A 19,238-nucleotide genomic window follows, 5' to 3' on the forward strand; every position below is an offset into this window, starting at 1 on the left:
GGGTTTGAAATTAAACGTCTCATTGAGGCCAGGTGGTAAGGTGACCTGTAGATTAAATATCCATCTCAATTTGCACTGGAGGAGATGTTTATTAAAATCGCCACCCCTGGAGTTAAAATGTACATGGTCAAGTGCCAAAGAATGTACTTTGGGAATGAATTCTGGATGGATCAGGGCCATGTGGCGGCCAATAGGTACACCAGGATCACGTTTGTGTATAGTGGATAGGTGTTGTTATATACATTTCCAAAATTAGTTTATGGTCTTCCTGACATAGTAGCACCCACATTCACAAGTAAGCAGCTACACTATGCCAGGGGTCCTACAGTTTACATAGTGTTTGGGGCGAAATCTATAAATATTGGGCAACTCGATTTGTTTACGCCTATCCATATATTGGCAGTAGCCACATCCGCCACATGCACAAGGGCCCAAGGTTCTACATGTATTTAATGGATTTTTATTCACTTGATACCAGTTTGTCACCCACAGAGGGGGCCCTCCTGTAGGCGGCAGCCCCTACTGCACTTGATGCATACTTCCTTTTTCAATATTTTTTATTTTTTATTGTTCTTTAACTAAATATGAAAGAAAATAAAATTGTATTTACTGTAAAATCCATTTTTGTACTTCATTGAAGGCCACAGGTCTCAACCCACACCCTTGTATGTATCCTGGTTATCACGTCTCTAGGGACGGTGTCAGGAAGTGAAGCGAGTTTTGCTAGCCTGTGGGCCATGTCAGTGAAGAAATCCTTAGGGTTTTCCATAGTAATTAGGACTTTAAGGAGTTGTTGTAAGTACAGAATTAGCTCTGGATTTGTGACAGATTCAGGAATGCCCCAGAATTTCAGGTTATTACATCAGGATCTATCCTCAAGGCCTGCGACTTTGGATTTCAACCACTGTATGTCAGTGTAATGCCCCTGAAATTCTTCTGACAGGCTATTATAGGCATTTGTGTGTTCACCTAGTGATCTCTCTTCTGCATCAACTCTTTCCACCACATGTTCTATATGAGACTGTAAAGAGGCCAGATTTTTATTTAGGTCTGCCTGTAGGTCATTTTTAAGGGATAACAGCATCTCCTTTATGGTACCTTCTGAGGCAGGTTGATCAGTGCTTGGGAGTGCAGCTAGGGACTGAGGAGACATATGTGTAATCGTAATAGTACTGTCCTCATCTACAGCCAGTTGCTTCTTACTCACTATCCTTTTGATAATGGGGAGGTAGGAGGTGAGATCGCAGGTCTCTTCGGGAGTCTTTATCCTCCTTTTGTGTAGCTGGATCGGCAGCAGCAGCAGGGATCTGTGCGCTTTGAATGCCCTGAGAGTGTTGCTGTGTAGAGGGGGTGGACTCCATCTCGCTCCCCTCTCCATCTGCTGAGGTCAACATGTTGCTGAGTTTGTGGAAGTAGTCTGTGAGCCACTGTGGTTGTGTAGATCCTGACAATTGCTGGATGGTGGAGCTCACAGACATCCTCAGGTTTCAGAGGGTTGAAGGGAATTGCATCCGGTTATTTATGAATTTTGCATCGCTGTGTTGTAGCTTTTCCCTGCTGGGGTCCTTGAGCATGTAGTTATACTGATCTGAGGCCAGGCTCCACCCTTCTAATTATTTTGTATACAATTTTTCCACCTTATCTTCCCTTGGGATGAATCACAAAATAACATTTGCAATTTGAGTTATCAAGTTAACAAAAACCTGGCTTTTCTTTACTATGCTCACTATGACTAAAGCACACTGGTTTAATCATATCTGTTGAAACATGCTCACTTTTTCCCATAGTGCATTATGTGTGCTACAAGCATTTGCACTTTTTGTTTGTCTAATGTTCAAAGATGGCAAGCCTAAGACCCCTTTCATATTGCCGGCGTTTTTCAGGTGCTACAGCACTAAAAATAGCGCCTGCATAGCGCCTGAAAAAAGTAGCACCACTGAGGGCTTTCACACTGGAGCGGTGCGCTGGCAGGGCGTAAAAAAAGTCCTTCTGAGTGGTGAAGGAGTGTTGAACTCACCGCTCCTCATTGAAATTAATGGGGCAGTGCTGTGATACTGCCGGCAAAACGCCGCTCCATAAAAGCGCCGCTTTACCGCTGACACCCTAGGCGGCTCGTGTGAAAGGGGTCTAAGGCTATTAAACAGGGGTTGTTGTTTTTTCTTGATATGCTGACCCAACCACTGTGTATGTAGATGGCAAGTCATGATTCTTCAGCAACCTGCGCTACTGCAGACTTAATAAGGTCACTGTGGACAGCCTATGGGGTAAGGCACATTACAAACACAAATGGCTGTGTCTAATAAGGAAGAAAACACTAATAAGACGAGTTTCTCCAACTTGCCCCCTATAAGCCCTAGGGTTAGAGACAGTAGGAAGGGATACCATTTGGTATTTTTTCATTGGGTGATGAAGGACCTTATATTGGTAATGGTTAGACAAGGACCACCAATAGCAGCCATGTCATTGTGAGCTTTCCTTTAACTGTTAGATAGAAAATAAAGGAAAATCATTTAGCTGTTAAATAGAAAATAAATAAAAAAATCAGTATGTGTACATTCTCTTGTTATAATCAGATGTCCTATAGGGCCACAAGTACAAAGTAAAGTAAAAGTTACAGTTTGCAGATCAAATGTTTTTCTTTAAATTTGCTAAAGAATAAAGTTTGATAAAAAAGTCAAAAACTTTTAGATTTATACCATAACTTCTTCAAATATCTGTCAGTTGTAATTTCTTTTTCAGTTTTTTAATAAAAGAAAAATGCAAATTTGCCACTTTGCTTGTAAGCATATCATAAGTTGATCAAAACGCAGATGTGAATGTCATGTTCAATAAACTGACATAATATAGAAGCTCCTTAATTTTCTCATCACTGTTATTCATTTCAAAGGAATGTAACTTTATCTAGATTGATCAGTTTTCTGCAGCTAATGACTGTACATCAGTCGCATCATAAACACAAGGAAAATGTGTGAAACATTCGATGTTAGTAACATTTTACATAATGTCCTTATTTTTCAGAGGCCATTGATGCCTAGATGCTTCAGCCACGGTTTACAGTGCCAGCACTGGTGTTTACCTTGACTAAACCTCTATGACCAATTTGCATACCTATATAACACCTTGATATATTTTTGTTTTATTATAAGCTGACAAAAGTGTAAAAATTAAAAAAGGCATTTTTTTCTCATTTTTAACAGATTTTTATTTTTAATAATGTAATTGTATCTAACAGTTACACTATTAAATAGATAGCAATGCAGATTCTATTGCAGCCCAAAGATGGCAGTGCACAACTACAGGGTGAAAGCTTATTTTATCAGAGAAGTGTCTACCCTGCACATCATCACTAGGTCATAGCTGACCTAGTGATCACATAATTGGAAACCACCCTGATTGGCTCCTAATTATTAGTGGGGACCAAAGTTTTCAATGACAGCTGTGATTGAGACCATCAACTGCACAAAATGATGACTCTTAATAGGAGTCCTTTTTTTTAATGTAGCAAATTATTTATTAAACAAGTTGCAGGCATGAAGGGATTAAAGCTGACCTCCAGACAGAAATAAAAAAGAGTGGAAAAGGTCTGGATTTATGCTTCGCAAACACAGATGCCAGGTGCCTAGGGGCCAAGGCTTTCAAGGGTGGCATGTAGCTTGTTGCTAATTGGGTGTATACACTTAGTACAAAACTGCTGGCAGAATAGGTGGTGTTCTACCCTATTTTTTTGTTGTTGGCTCTATGTGTAGTAAGGAAAGTTGTCCCTTTGAGCATTTCCATTGTGTGGTGTTTTGTACAGTTTTGAGGTCTGGGTAATGTTATAATAAGGATACTGAATACATAACTATATGCAGTTATGTATTCAGTAAAAATCTATTTAAAAATGCAGCAAGTTTAACCTCTTCCTGACCACCCCAAAGCAGATTTACTGCTACAGGACGGCCGCACTCTGCAGAATCATATATATATATATATATATATATATATATATATATATATATATATATATATATATATATGATTCCTTTCACTGTGATTTTTACAAAACAGGAGCTGATCAGTGATTCTCACGGACCCCATTTCTGCCAGAACCCACTGATCATTCGTTACACAGACAGAATGCCAGTCTACCTATGTAAACAAGACAGATCGTCATTTTGTCAGTATAGAAGAAATCTTGTGTTTCTGTAAAGCAGAAACACAGATCCATGCCTTCCACTAGCAAAAGCACCTCCTCCACTACTCTGAAACACCAGCTAGGCACACATTTAACCCTTTGCTCGCCTCTGAGTTAACCTCTTTCCTGCCAGTGTCATTAGTACAGTGACAGGGCATATTTTTAGCACTTATTGCTGGTTCCCAAAAAAGTGTCAGTTTGTGTCTGATTTGTCCGCCACAATATCGCAGCTCCGCTATACGTCACTGATCGCTGCCATTACTAGTAAAAAAATATATAAATAAAAGTATTCCATAGTTTGTAGCCCCTATAACTTTTGTGCAAACCAATCAATATACGCTTATTGGGTTTTGATTTACCAAAAACATGTAGCAGAATACATATTGGTCTAAATTGATGAGAAAATTAGATTTTTTAAAATTTTTATTGCATATGTTTTCAAGCAGAAAGTAACAAATATTGTTGTTTTTTTTTGTTTAGTTTTTTTAAATTGGCTGTCGTTCTTTGTTTATAGAGTAAAAAATAAAAAAACGCAGAGGTAATCAAATACCTCACCCGAAAGGGAAATGTATTTCTCTACTCAAAACTGGGAATTAGACATGTGCGATTAGTTTCGTAAGAATTTCCGTAAATTCGTACATTTGGGAGGATCGAAAATACGAATTGCTATGCTTCCGAATTTTGTACAAAATACTAAATTTTTGTTTACGAATTTCGGATCCAAATTCCTGGTGTTTTGTTGACCAATCAGAGGTTTTCTTCTGCTGCCGAGAGAGGGTTGGGAAATTACCTTTTTTAATATGGAAGTGGGAGACTGTTACTGGTAGTCGATGGGAGATTCGGATCGGACAAAATAAGAATTTTCGTTAATTACGATTATTCGTTATAAACCCAGGAAGTCAGCAGAGAACAGGGATGGTGGGAGCCCCTCATAATGAGCACAGCACAGGGATGGTGGGAGCCCCTCATTATGAGCACAGCACAGGGATGGTGGAAGCCCCTCATAATGATAAATTCATCATAACGAACATTCATAATTGTTACAAAAAGTTAACAAACCTAAAGAAAATTCATATTTCGTACGAATCCAAATTGAATTTCGGACACGAATTACGAAATACGAATTAACAGCTAATTCAGAACTGAACGAAACAAAACAAAACAAATTTATTGACGGTGCACATGTCTACTGGGAATATAAATCATAAGGTGGAATAACAGATGTTTCCAACAGATGTTTCCAAGAGGATGTTTTTTCAAAGATAACCACAAAAATATTTTAAATTTGTAGATATTTTAGTTTTTCATGGCTTTCAACATGTAAGAAGTAATTATTAATTGAGAGCCAGGCCTTGAATCACATATTGCAAGGCAATAATTTTATCTTGGGAAAACCATAGTCTGTTGACCTTAGATAGACCCTATGTCTTCACCATATGACTAGTATCGGTGGGCAGGAAATAGCAGAAAATCACTTTTTTTTATTTTGGTTATACTTAAAGAGGAAGTAAACTCTCCCACTCTGATGCTTCTTTTCAATTAGTCCATTATAATAAGTAATTATCAGACTATAGCTACTGTAATCCAGCCCAAATCGCATATTACTTACTGTTTAAAGAAACTTTAAAAAACTTGTTTCCAGGGGTTAGGCAGCGCCATCTTAAGTATTGTTTTCTGAGTCCACAGTGGAGTGTATTTCCGCCCTTACATTGAGCACTTCCTGTACTGTTAACCAAGCCTCCTTCTCAATCCAACGTTTCTATGGCAACTCTCCTTCCCTGTTCATAGCTTACTTGTTTATTTCATAGTATTTACTTGTGCCCATGTCTAATGTTTTCCTTTGTCAGACTTATCAGCTTCAGCTCATAAGACTGCAGTAATGACCAAGTTTAGACTGTATATGAGGTCACCTGGGCACATGGTGTGTAGGAGGAAGCTCTGAGTGATTAGAAGAGTTCAGTGTTGTGCCGTAGGAAGTCCTGATAACAGATAGACAAGCACATAGAGAGTGTGCCGTAAATCAGGGGAGATCTGGGCATGCTCAGTGACTTCATTACACAGAACAGAAAGGATTACAACAATACTAAGCAAGTAAGGAGATATCTACAAGCAGTGCTCATTAGTGTTTTTTATGCTGATTTACATGGGACAAAGTTGTGGGGGAGGGTTTACAACCACTTTAAGGATAAGCTTCAGGCAGGTATAAAACATACAAAGTAATTTTTAATATCTATAGGTGCAATTTTTATTTTAATGCAAGCTGCAATGCACCTGAATTTAACTACCAGGGGGGTGTAAACCTCTTGAGGTTCCTCCACATCTGAACTCAGACTAGGAGATGTGGAAGAAGCACAATAAGCCAATCATGTATATTTCAGTGCAAGGAACATGCTAATAGGAGGAGAAGAGTGACAGAAAGATAACTACATCAGTCTCCTGCTCCTCCTTTTACTGTCCAGTCACAAAGTGGGGGTGCAGGCCTCCAGCTGAAAGTGAAATATCAGCAGAGGTGAGGTCCTCCTCCCCTGCCAGGCAGGACTGTGCTGTGTGGGTGAGCTGTAAAAATCTCAAATTCTAAAATCCAAAAACAGCTCCCTTATATGTATTTCATCTTTGTATTTTGCTGTTTGCTGGAGTTTAGCATTAATTCCACCAGGAAAAATGATGCCTTTGCGTTGCATGTATGAAATGTGCTTGTTGTCATCAGTAATTTCAAAAGGAAGAATACATTGATTGACTGAATTACTCTTTCCACCACCAACCAACCCAGGATAGACATAAAGAGGTTGATTTGCTAAATGCAAATGGGCTGTTTACTATGCAAGGGGATTTTCCCCAGTGAATGTGGTGAAATTTCAGTTTGCAAGAAATATTCAATCAAGGGCAAGAAAAAAAAAAGAAAAAAAAAAAAAAGGTTGCATGTATATGCTTGGATGGTGGAAGTCAACAAAGCTTCACCTTGTTCATTAAGCTCTGGGGAAAAAAATGCTGCAAATTGAAACTTCCCTTGCAGGGTGAGAATTCTATTTGGCTTCACTAAACCCTAAAATGTTAACATCAGTAGGTTCTACGTACAATTTCCCTTGCACAAACGAGGATTAATCCTGCATGGAGAGGAATGAATAAAGAACATATTATGTCAGTACTGTATAGAAGCAAATTGAGGCATAACCACCCCCCAATCTCTGCAATACATTTCCTGTGTAATGTTTTATTTTTTGTTGTTTTTCTTTAAAGTCTAACTCTAGACTGGTGTTTAACCACTTGCTTACCAGGCGCTTAAACCCCCCTCCTGCCCAGACCAATTTTCAGCTTTCAGCACTGTCACACTTTGAATGACAATTGGGCGGTCATGCTACACTGTACCCAAATGACATTGTTATCATTTTCTTTCCACACAAATGGAGCTTTCTTTAGTTTTTATTTGGTTATTTGGTTATTTTGGTTTTTATTTTTTGCTAAACAAACAAAAAAAGACAGAAATTTTTGAAAAAAACAAAAACATGTTTCATAGTTTGTTATAAAATTTAGCAAACGGGTAATTTTTCTCCTTCATTGATATTCGCTGATGAGGCTGCACTGATGGGCACTGATGCACTGCACTGATGGGCACAGATAAGGTGACACTGATAGGCACAGATAAGACGACACTGATGGGCACTGATAAGACGACACTGATTGGCACTGATAATACGGCACTGATGGGCACTGATAAGAGGGAACTGATGGGTCCTGATGGGTGGCACTGATGGGCGGCACTGATGGGGTGCACTGATGGGGGACACTGATGGTCACTGGTAGAAGGCACTGATGGGCACTGGTAGGTGGCACTGGTAGGTGATATTGATAGGCAGAACTGGTTATAACACACTGATTGGTGATTAATAGGTGGCGCTGTGGGCACTGATAGGTGACATTGAGGGCACTGATGGGTGGTACTGTGAACACTGGTAGGTAGCGCTGGTGGGCACTGGTAGGTGGCACTGGTGGGCACTGGTGGGCACTGGTAGGTGATGCTGATAACTCTCCATGATCGTGACCGATGTCCCACTCGCAGCCGCCAGTGCTTTTTTTTCGCTCTTCACGCAGGGGGCGCGCAGGCCGCTCAAGCACAGGAGGATGTCCATGGACGCCCTCCCGGCAAATTAAGTCCACACTGCAGCCATCTTTTGGCTATAGCATGGACGGCAAGTGGATAATGTCCCTTTTTGAATCTATGTACTTCATTAACAGGTGTGATTGCTAGGCAAACTGTAGTTATGTTCTGATAGTAGGATGGGAAGTTACTGTCCCGCTCCTGAAACAAAATACATTCAGGCTGAGCACTGCACAGTCATCTATGGGAAGCTTTGTATTCTATTAAAGGTGGAGAGGTGGATGGATTACATCATGATCTCTGCCTCAAGCCCCATAGACACGGGTCAAATCTCAGGCGCTATCACCCAGTTCAATACAAACTGGCTGATATTCGGGCTGTGTGTACCGCAGCCATTTGGCCGGCTTCACGACCGAAAAAGGTCTGCCAACTGGTTCCTAATCAGCGCTCTCAGACAAGAGTGCGATGACCACAGTGATCTGGCTGGGGGGCTTCCTCCTGTCAGAACCCAATAGAACAGCAGGGGAGAGCACCGTACTAACATCAGATTGTTAGCACATCAGTTCCGACCTGAGTTGTCAGTTTTTTTTCATTCAGCCCGTTGGATTGAAGGAAAAAGACTAGCAGTGTGTACTAAGCTTTAGTCAATCAGAGGAAGATTTGTATTAATTTAAAGAATACAAAGCTTCCTGTGAATGGCTGAGCAGCCTGACTCTATTTTGTTACTGTTACTGCCGAAACACAGTGTCATACAACATTACAATTCTACTATAGCTTGTAGGCGGAACATTCGACCAGAAATGAACAATTGCGGCGTCGTACAGTTTAGCTGCTCCGTTGAATCTTCTTAGAACATTCGACAGACATCATAAGCCTTCAGTGACAAAATCGACCTCAATTATTTCGGATTTTTGGACGAATGCATTTTTTTGTGAAACAAAATAAATAAAAACGAATTTTGGGAGTATTTATTTTTCTGACGAAAACGAAATTCCGAAACAAAATATTTCAGTGTTCACATGTCTAGAACACAGTGCTATATACACAGCGCTGCGACTACATACAGTTCATATAGCACACCTGCTAGTGCTATTTGCTATTTATTGAACTATTTAAGGTGACATTATTCTTGGAGCTAGGCTTTAACCACTTACTGACCGACCCGCCATCGTTATACGTCGCTACTTTGAAGAGGAATATCGTTGTTATGGCAGCAGCTAGCTACCATATCCCCGGTAACCTCTTCTTCAGTGGGTGTTCCGCTTTCAGATAAAATTGATCTCTGCAGCAGATTCGCCGCAAGATCACTTTTATCACGGGCGGGAGATGGGGAGCCCCTCCCGCCACTCTCCAGTGCCCTCCGCTGCCTACCGGAGCTGTCGGCAGCGACGGAGGCGATCAGATCCTTCTTCTTGCTAGGCATGGAGACGAGTGAGGGGAAGATGGGCCCCCACCAGTCTCCTTATCATTGCAGGGCGGAAGCGACGTCAAAACGTCACTTGCACCCATATCTCTTAAAAGGGACATTTTTTATTTCTTATTTTTTCAAATGCATTTTAATGTAAATATGAGATCTGAGGTCTTTTTGACCTTAGATCTCATATTTAAGAGGTCCTGGCATGCTTTTTTTCTATAACAAGGGTTTTTTACATTCCTTGTAATAGGAATAAAAGTGACACCATTTTTTTTTTTTAAATAACAGTGAAAAAAAAAAAAAGGTCAAATAAATACGGAAAAAAAATTAAACGTGCCCCATCCCACTGAGCTCGCACGCAGAAGCGAATGCATAAGTGAGTAATGCCCGCTATTAAAAATGGTATTCAAACCACACATGTGAGATAGAGTGAGAGCAATAATTCTAGCCCTAGACCTCCTCTGTAGCTCAAAACATGCAACCTGTAGAATTTTTGAGTAAAAGTTTGTCGCCATTCCACAAGTGGGCGCAATTTCGAAGCATGACATGTTGGGTATCAATTTACTTGGTGTAACATTATCTTTCACAATATATATATATATATATATATATATATATATATATATATATATATATATATATATATATATATATATATATAGTTTATTATATACTATATATACATATTATATATAATATAACCCCTTTAAGTGGTTAAACATTCCACAAGTTCAGAAAAATAACTGATGTGTCAAAAATATAGAGGCTGATTTACTAAAACTGGAGGGTGCAAAATCTGGTGCAGCCCTGCATAGAAATCAATCAGCTTCCATTATTTTTGTGTCAAAGCTTAAAGTAAAAGTTCACTCTAATACTAAAATCTCTAAGTGTACAGGCATCCTGACCTAAGACTAGCCCTGTAAAGAAGAAATCGCTATACAGACCTTTTCTGAAGCCGCTCCGGTCCCACGCTGAGCTTCTCTGTGTAGGTGGGTGCAGATGAGGCAGCCAACAACGGAAACCCCATAGTAAGTCAATGGGTGACGTCACTTCCCATTGAATTTCACAGCCGGCTGTCTCTTCTACAGAGCTTCCGCTGCTGGAGACCATTATGGATCGGCTTCAGAAAAGGCGATTTCTTCTTTACAGGGCTAGACAGATTAGTCGCAAATTGTGGATACCAGTAGATTTAGAGATTTTAGTATTAGGGTGAGCTTCCACTTTAATTGAACAAGCTGAAGTTAGAAGCTGATTGGCCACAATGCACAGCTGCACCAGATTTTGCACTCTCCGGTTTTAGTAAATCAACACCAATAAGAAGGTATTGCACCTGTTTAGCTACATTTTGGGGTTGATTTACTAAAGGTAAATAGAATGTGCACTTTGCAAAGTTCAGTTGCACTCTAGACGTGCAGCTGCTCCAGAGCTTTGTAAATGAGGTAAAGCTTCACGTTGCAATGAATACTCAATCACATACAAGGAAAATGGAAAATTTTTAAAAAAACAGCATTTTTGTCTGTACATGATTGGATGATAGAAGTCAGCAGAGCTTCTGCTCATTTACTAAGCTTTGGAGCAAAGTGCAGAGTCTATTTGCTATTTGCTAGACATGTGCAATTAGTTTAGTTCTGAATTCGATTTTTTAACAAATTTTGACAAATTTGTTAATTTACGAATTTTTCAAATTCCGAAATTTAGAATTTCCGAATTTCCAAAAAAAGCAAAAAAAAAAAAGGAATGAAACGAAAACTAAGCCCTTGTACACACGGTTGGACATTCCGATGGACAATGTCCGATAGGACCGTGTTGTCGGATAATCCGACAGTGTGTGGGATCCATCGGACTGTTTCCGTCGGAGTATCTTTCCGACAACATGATCCAATCGGACTTTGTCCGATCATGTGTAGAGAGTTCCGATCGGACAAAGTGCCACGCATGCTCAGATCAAATTCCTAGACCAAAGCTATTGGCTACTAGCCTGAACGTAGTCCCGTCCTAACGAAATAACGTCATCACGTTAAGTACGATCGGATTTTCTGACAACTTTGTCCGACTGTGTGTATGCAACAGTTTCGGACAAAATCCATCGGACAAAATCTAACTGATTTGGTTGTCGGAATTTCCGACCGTGTGTACAAGGGCTAACACATTTTTTGTCAGTGCACATGTCTACTATCTGCCTTTAGTAAATCTACCAGTTTATGTTAATGTGTAGGGAGTGTTGCTGCACTCCCTATACCAGTGATGGCGAACCTTGGCACCCCAGATGTTTTGGAACTGCATTTCCCATGATGCTCAACTACACTGCAGAGTGCAAGAGCATTATGGGAAATGTAGTTCCAAAACATCTGGGGTGCCAAGGTTCACCATCACCGCCCTATACACTGACATATGTACAAGGGACATTGGTGTTGAACAGTGGATGAAACAAAGTTATTTTTAATGAGTTTTGGCCCTTGGCAAGCATTAGTTACAGGGATCATATGCTGCTGGGCAGGGATTTGGGCATAAGAAGTAATAGGAAACAATAACAGAGAAATAATGCTGCTGAGCATATTTATGGAGTGGAGAGGGTCAAAAGTGAAATGGACAATGTGCTACTAAGAAATAAATAGCGCATATGTATAAAGAGTGTTAACGCATATGAAGGACACTTTATTGTTAGCCATAGGAAGGCAAATAAGTACAGGGAAGTTTCTCAGGAGGCAGCAACCAGGTAAAGTGCTGCTGAGCAGTAGTGTGCTAATTTGGAATGAATAAGAGCGGAGACTGGGAGCCAGGCCTTCTTGTCCAACATCAGTGCCTGACCTCACAAATGCGCTTCTGGAAGAATGGTCAAACATTCCCATAGACACACTCCTAAACCTTGTGGACAATCTTCCCAGAAGAGTTGAAGCTGTTATAGCTACAACGGGTGGGCCAACTCAATATTGAACCCTACAGACTAAGGCTGGGATGCCATTAAAGTTCATGTGCGTGTAAAGGCAGGTGTCCCAATACTTTTGGTAATACTGTGTCTATTAGATATTCAGTGGAGGTCATTTTGTACACCAGTTGAAATTGGATTAGTCTTGTGTTTTATAGTGGACCTTTTAGACTCTTTAAAGCTGAAATATAATGTACTGTGCATACATAAAACTAATTTCAATTAAATAATTTTGTTTTCAAGAGATATCTACTTTGAGATCCAGTGATGTCATCACTGGGTTCTTTTTTCCAGTCTTTGATCCATACTTAGATCGAGTTTGGTAAGAATGGCGGCAGGTTCCTGTAAATGACACAGCAACCTGCCTTGGACCATCCTTCAAGAGCTTGAGTGCTATATGAGTGAGCACATCCCAGCATTCCTTTAAATGTGGGCGCTTCTCCCAGCTGGCTACTGGGTGGTGTAGAATTTAGCTGTACAATCTGTAGATCATTGCTTAACCACTTCCCACCCGGCCAATGCATATATACGGCCGGGTGGGAGCCGTCTACTCCTGATAGGACGTTCCTGAACGTCATTCAGAAGTAGCGGGATCGCGCGCGCGCGTGCCCGCGCAGCGGCGCGATCCCGATGTGCTCGTGTCACCCGGACACGGCACATCTCAGATCGGCAGGAGGGCTCTGTGATTGGCCCTCCTGATCACATGACGGCCGTGTCCAATCACGGCCGTCATGTGATGTAAACAAACAGCCGGTTGCTAGGCAATCGGCTCTCCTCTCCTCACACGGAAGTCATCGCTGAGGAGAGGAGAGCAGAACGCTGCAGCCGGCTGATGATCAGTGAGTATGAGCTGTTTTTTACAGCTTTTTACTCACTGATCATCAGTCTAGTGTCAACACACAACACACCACACAGTACAAACACAGTCCCCACACATGTCCCCAAAACATACATGTCCCCAAATAATAAAAACACATGTCCCTAATAATAAAAACATGTCCCCCACATATGTCCCACTAAAATCACATGTCCCAATGATTATCTGCACACATATGTACGTGATCACCTGCACACATATGTACATGATCATTTGCGTACATATGTCCGTGATCACACAAACCAATTATTATACACTTAACGGAATTTTTTTTACCAAAAACATGTAGCAGAATACATTTTGGCTTAAATTTATGACAAAATTTGATTTTATTGGATTTCTTTTCAAATAGAAAAAAGAAAATATTGTTTTTTTTCCAAATTTCCGCTTTTTTTGCGCTTATATCGCAAAAAATAAAAAACGGAGTCGTGAATAAATAACACCAAAATAAAGCTCTATTTGTGCGAACAAAATGATAACAATTTCATTTGGGTACAGTGTAGCATGACCGCGCAATTGTCACTGAAAGCGCGAGAGCGATGAAAGCTGAAAATTGGGCTGGGAAGGAAGGGGGTGAAAGTGCCCTGTATTGTAGTGGTTAAATAAACTCAGAAACAAATCAACAGATTGCACAGCTACAATTGCACCACCTAGTGGACACCAGGGAGCAACATGCAAATGTAACCACTTCAGCCCCGGAAGAATTTACCCCCTTCCTGACCAGAGCACTTTTTGCGATTCGGCACTGCGTCGCTTTAACTGACAACTGCGCGGTCGTGCGACGTTGCACCCAAACAAAATTGATGTCCTTTTTCCCCCACAAATAGAGCTTTCTTTTGGTGGTATTTGATCTTCTGTGCATTTTTTATTTCTTGTGCTATAAAAAAAAAAGAGAAAATTTTGAAAAAAAAGCAATACTTTTTACTATTTGCTATAATAAATACCCCAAAAAATTATATATAAAAAAAAGAATGAATTTCTCTATTTAGGCCGATATGTATTCTTCTACATATTTTTGGTAAAAAAAAAAATAGCATATATTGATTGGGATGCACAAAAGTTATAGCATCTACAAAATAGGGGATAGATTTATGGAATTTTTATTATTATTATTTTTTTTAATTAGTAATGGCAGCGATCTGCGATTTTTATCATGACTGCGAAATTATGGCGGACACATCAGACACTTTTGACACTATTGAGACCATTGTCCTTTATACAGTGATCAGTGCTATAAAAATGCACTGATTACTGTATAAATGACACTGGCAGAGAAGGAGTTAAACACTAGGGGGCGATCAAGGGGTTACGTGTGTCCTAGGGAGTGATTCTAACTGTGGGGGGGATGGGTTACCTAGGACATGACAGCGATCTCTGCTCCCGATGACAGGGAGCAGTGGATCTTTGTCATATCACTAGGCAGAAGGGGGAAATGCCTTGTTTATATAGACATCTCCCCGTTCTGCTGCTCCATGACATGATCGCGGGACACTGACAGACATCAAGTCATGCTGTAAAAGTCAATGCTATAAAAATGCACTGATTACTGCGTAAATGCCACTAGCAGGAAATGAGTTAAAACTGGGGGGGCGATCAAGGGGTTAAATGTGTTCCCCCGTGTGTGTTTCTAACTGTGGGGGGGGGGGGATGTGACTGACTAGAGGAGGAGAGACATCATTGTTCCTGATTACTAATAACAGACTATATGTCTCTCCTGTCAGGACGGGGATTTGTGTGTTTGCATTGCTTCTTAGCACATGTGGCTGCTCAGTAGCATGTCAATACCCTGTTGTTCTTGCAAACGACATACATTCCTATAATAAGGCTTAGAAGATTGGTAACCTGATAACAACTGCAATCTACAGCTCTCTCTCTACTCTGACTGCTGCTGTTCTTGTTAGTACAATTGGTAGATGCCCATCTAATCAACATTGCCCTCTATAAATCTTCTCCACTTCTTCTCTGAGGCTATGGCAAACAATTCCATTCCTAGCGTTTTACCCCAACAGTCACTAAGGATTCATTGTGGGACCGTTGAGAGGCTTGCTAAGCGACATGGACCTCCAGTGTGCTTGTAGGTGGGTGCAGCGTGGTGCAGCGGCAATAACACACACAGTCCGGTTGCAATGTAAAGAACTTGTAATGAAGTAAGTCAAGACAATTCACAGTAAACCCGGTGGGAAGACAGCCCAACCAGGAAAACTCTTGGATCCAGAAACATGTAAAAAAAAACAGGTTTCAGTCAAACAAACAGCACGTGTTAGGAGGGGCAGAATGCAGCCATCTTGTGCCGAAGCTGGAAGCAGTCCAGAGAAATTGTGAACCCTATGCTTTCCTTCTTCATCTGGAACCTTTCCCTGCCACTAGTACTGTCCCTGTCAGATGGGGTACCTGTCCCTACCTGTCCCTACACTACGCAGTTGCAATTACACCAAAATCCTGGGGAGCAGGGACATAAAAAGACTAGCAGAGTCTCCAAAATGGCTGCCAAGGGTCACCTGGATCCAGCGCAGCCAACCGGAACACTGTCTCCGGGAACCCACAGAGAAACCAAGTTTCCCCTGACTTCCTATCCATGCTGTGATGCCACTCTAGTCCAGCACCACCCACAGTGGAGGAAGCAAACTGCACCTGCCTACATGCTCAGCAACAGCACTGCCAACACCTTTGTAGAGCTGGTTGCTGAAGTCCAGGAGCCTACCTTCTCTCCACACTGCACTTCAATTCAAGAAAGCGGGCTGAACCCTGATGGCATCTTGGAGAATCCATTTTTTTTTTTTACTGACCAGGCAGGTTGCTTCCACCATCCACCGCAAGCCTTCCACCTCTAGCTCTCTAGGGTGTGGCTGTAGATAGAGGTACAGTGTTTCAGTATGCACTCAAAGCTAAATGCTTTATCAAAAAACAGTTGGATTCTACAAGATTTCATCGGTGTGTGGTCAGATTTCTTTAATTAATATGTAACATTGTTACTTCATAACATTCTGGTTCTAAAATAAATCTTTGAGGTCCCTGTTTTCTCAAGACTGGGGGTCAGCAACCTGTAGATCGCAATCTACCAGTAGATCACAGCCAGGTGACTGGTAGATCATGGTCTGGGCAGGGTCCGACTGACCATTTGGCTACTCTGGCAATGCCGAGGGCCCCAGGCCACTAGGGGGCCCCATCAGGGTTGCCAGCCTCAGTAAAACCAGGGACAGTATGTAAAAATCTGTTTTTTTTTACATCTGTCTCTGAAATGTCCCTTACCGAAATCCTTTTGGTCTAAAAATCCTGACATTATAGCTGCCCCAACTCTCCAGTACCTTCTCAGCCAATAGAAACATGTCTGTGTATACTGTGTGCACATGTATGTGTATAATGTGTGATTGTATACTGTGTGTGTACACTGTGTGGCCCCATAATCTCTGATTGCCGGGGGGCCCATAATCTCCCATTGCCCCGGGCCCCATTATCTCCTATTGGCCCGGGGGCACCATGAGTTGTCAGTCCGCCCCTGGGTCTGCGTAATAGCCTGCCATCCCAGAGCATCAGAGTGCAATGCAGAGGGACTGCATGTAAAGTTGGAGCTGTAGTAAGAAGCAGGAGCCGCATAAGCCCCCTCTGTAGGGCCAGCTCCTGTCCCATGTGGAGTGATACCGACTGTACTCAACCTCTTATGCTGGCTAGCAGTCTCCAGAGTGGTGCCAGTAGCAGGAAAGAGATCTTAAAGTCAGTGTGAAACAATACACTGAGCATTATAGTATAGGGCTGCTTTAACACTGATGCGCTACAGTTTACCCACACTGCGAGTGCAGTGCTGCGGGTTAGCTGCACTTAGCCATAGACGTCTATTATATCCTGCGGGTTTGATGTACTTTCTGAATTTAGGATTTTTTATACGCTTTCAGAAAGTGATGCACCATGCCTGCAGGATAAAATAGAAGTCTATGGCAAAGTGCAGCTAACCCGGGAAAGTTGCAGATGCATTGCGCTGCACCCATGAAACAGGTAAACTGCAGCACATCAGTGTGAAAGCAGCCTTATGGGGGGGGGGGGGGCAGAACAGTAAGGGTTCATTTACATTTTCAGTTGGGGGGGTGATAAAACCCCATAGTTAAGATGTGTTTTTTTCACCCCTGCCCCAACCGGATCCCCTTTAGATGCAGTGGCCAGGGGTGTACTCATGTCACAGCTGCAGCAGGAGTTATATGCCCTGTCATGGTTGCACCTGCCAAGCATGTCCGATTCAAGTGAATGAAGCCACTTTGCAAGTGTGTTTGACAGGTGGTGAGGAGTTGATTGGTTGTCTCCTCACCACCTGATTTAAACCCATGATTGGCCTGCAATGCACATGATTGGGACACAGGAGTATTGCAATTAGAGGTTTAAATCAGGTTTGAGGAGGCGACACTGATGATCTTTGACTTCCATCATGTTGTTCAGGTAGATCTGTTACCCCTGCTCTAGACCAATCCTGATGACAGGGGAGTGGGGTTGCTGTTAACCTCCCTAGCGGAAACCCCGAGCCAGACTCGGGATCGCATCGCTGGATACAGGGAGGACCCAGGGAGAGTTACTTACCTTGTCCCCTGGATCCAGCAATGTCCTCCGCGCTGTGTGATCCAGCTGTCCTTCGCTCGATTCACACAGTGCCCGAGTGCCGCCGAGCTCCGTTCCCTGCGACGTTACGACGCACGGGAGCGGAGATCGGCGCCAAATTCAAAAAAGTAAAAACACACAAAACACACACAGTACTGTAATCTTACAGATTATAGTACAGTATAAAAAAATTACACACCCCCTTTGTCCCTAGTGGTCTGTGCAGTGCCCTGCATGCACTTTTATATTCTAAATACTGTTTTTCTGCCTGGAATTTGGAGATTGTCCATAGCAACCAAAAAGTGTCCCTTTTTCAGTGTTTTTGGATTTGATTACATTATTGAATAATTTTTATTAGTATTTATTATATTATAAACTTTATCATACCCGAGATGTCTGCTAGACTCTGGTTTGAACAGATTTAAGAGAGTTATTCCTAAAAATTACAGGACTACAATATAAGACGCCAAATTTCCATGCAAAATAATTGTACCGCTTTCAGCACCTAAAACCAGAACTGATCATACCGCCAGGGAGGTTAAAACAAATTGAGGCTGATTTTCTAAACCTAGAGACTGCAACATTTGGTGCAGCTCTGCAGAGAAACCAATCAGCTTCCAGTTTTTTTTTTTTTTGCCAAAGCTTAATTGAACAAGCTGAAGTTAGAAGCTGATTGGCTACCATGCACAGCTGTGCCATATTTTGCACTCTCGGTTTTAGTAAATCAACCCCATTGGCTGTTTTTGTATGGTGTATTTACTAACAATTATAATTATCTTGGACAAGATCCAAAAAATATCTTGGATGGATCTTTCATCTGTTTTTGGCCTGGCTCTGCTTTCTGTATTTCTATGGTTTTTAACATCCTATGGTTTAGCTGGGATTAAAAAAAATGATAATATTTACCAATATTAGGCTTTAGAAGTTGTATTACACCAGAAATGTGCTCCTTTGCCTATTTTAAGACATACTATGCGTTATCCACAATAACTATATTGCTGGTTCTTGCATGCCAATGGACTATAAGACCATCATTATGATTTGTTGCACCTGCTTTACTGTAATATTTTAGTTTTAATCCTAATTTCAGAACCAACTGAGAAAATAAAATAACCAAAGGGAATCTTTGTTCATATACAGAGGGTGAACTTCCCTTCCAACTGTCTTTTG

General features: G+C 41.4%; 1 protein-coding gene across 31 annotated transcripts in view; it reads left to right on the top strand.

Annotated features, from left to right (window-relative positions):
• NRXN1 (neurexin 1) overlaps positions 1 to 19,238 on the top strand; it is a 1,923,519-nt gene that overhangs the window by 1,037,350 nt on the left and 866,931 nt on the right. The gene's annotated exons all lie outside the window — the stretch shown is intronic.

This window comes from Lithobates pipiens, unplaced genomic scaffold (assembly GCF_037356315.1).
Source record: "Lithobates pipiens isolate NorthernLeopardFrog02 unplaced genomic scaffold, aLitPip1_a1.2 Scaffold_18, whole genome shotgun sequence".
Lineage (NCBI taxonomy): Eukaryota > Metazoa > Chordata > Amphibia > Anura > Ranidae > Lithobates > Lithobates pipiens.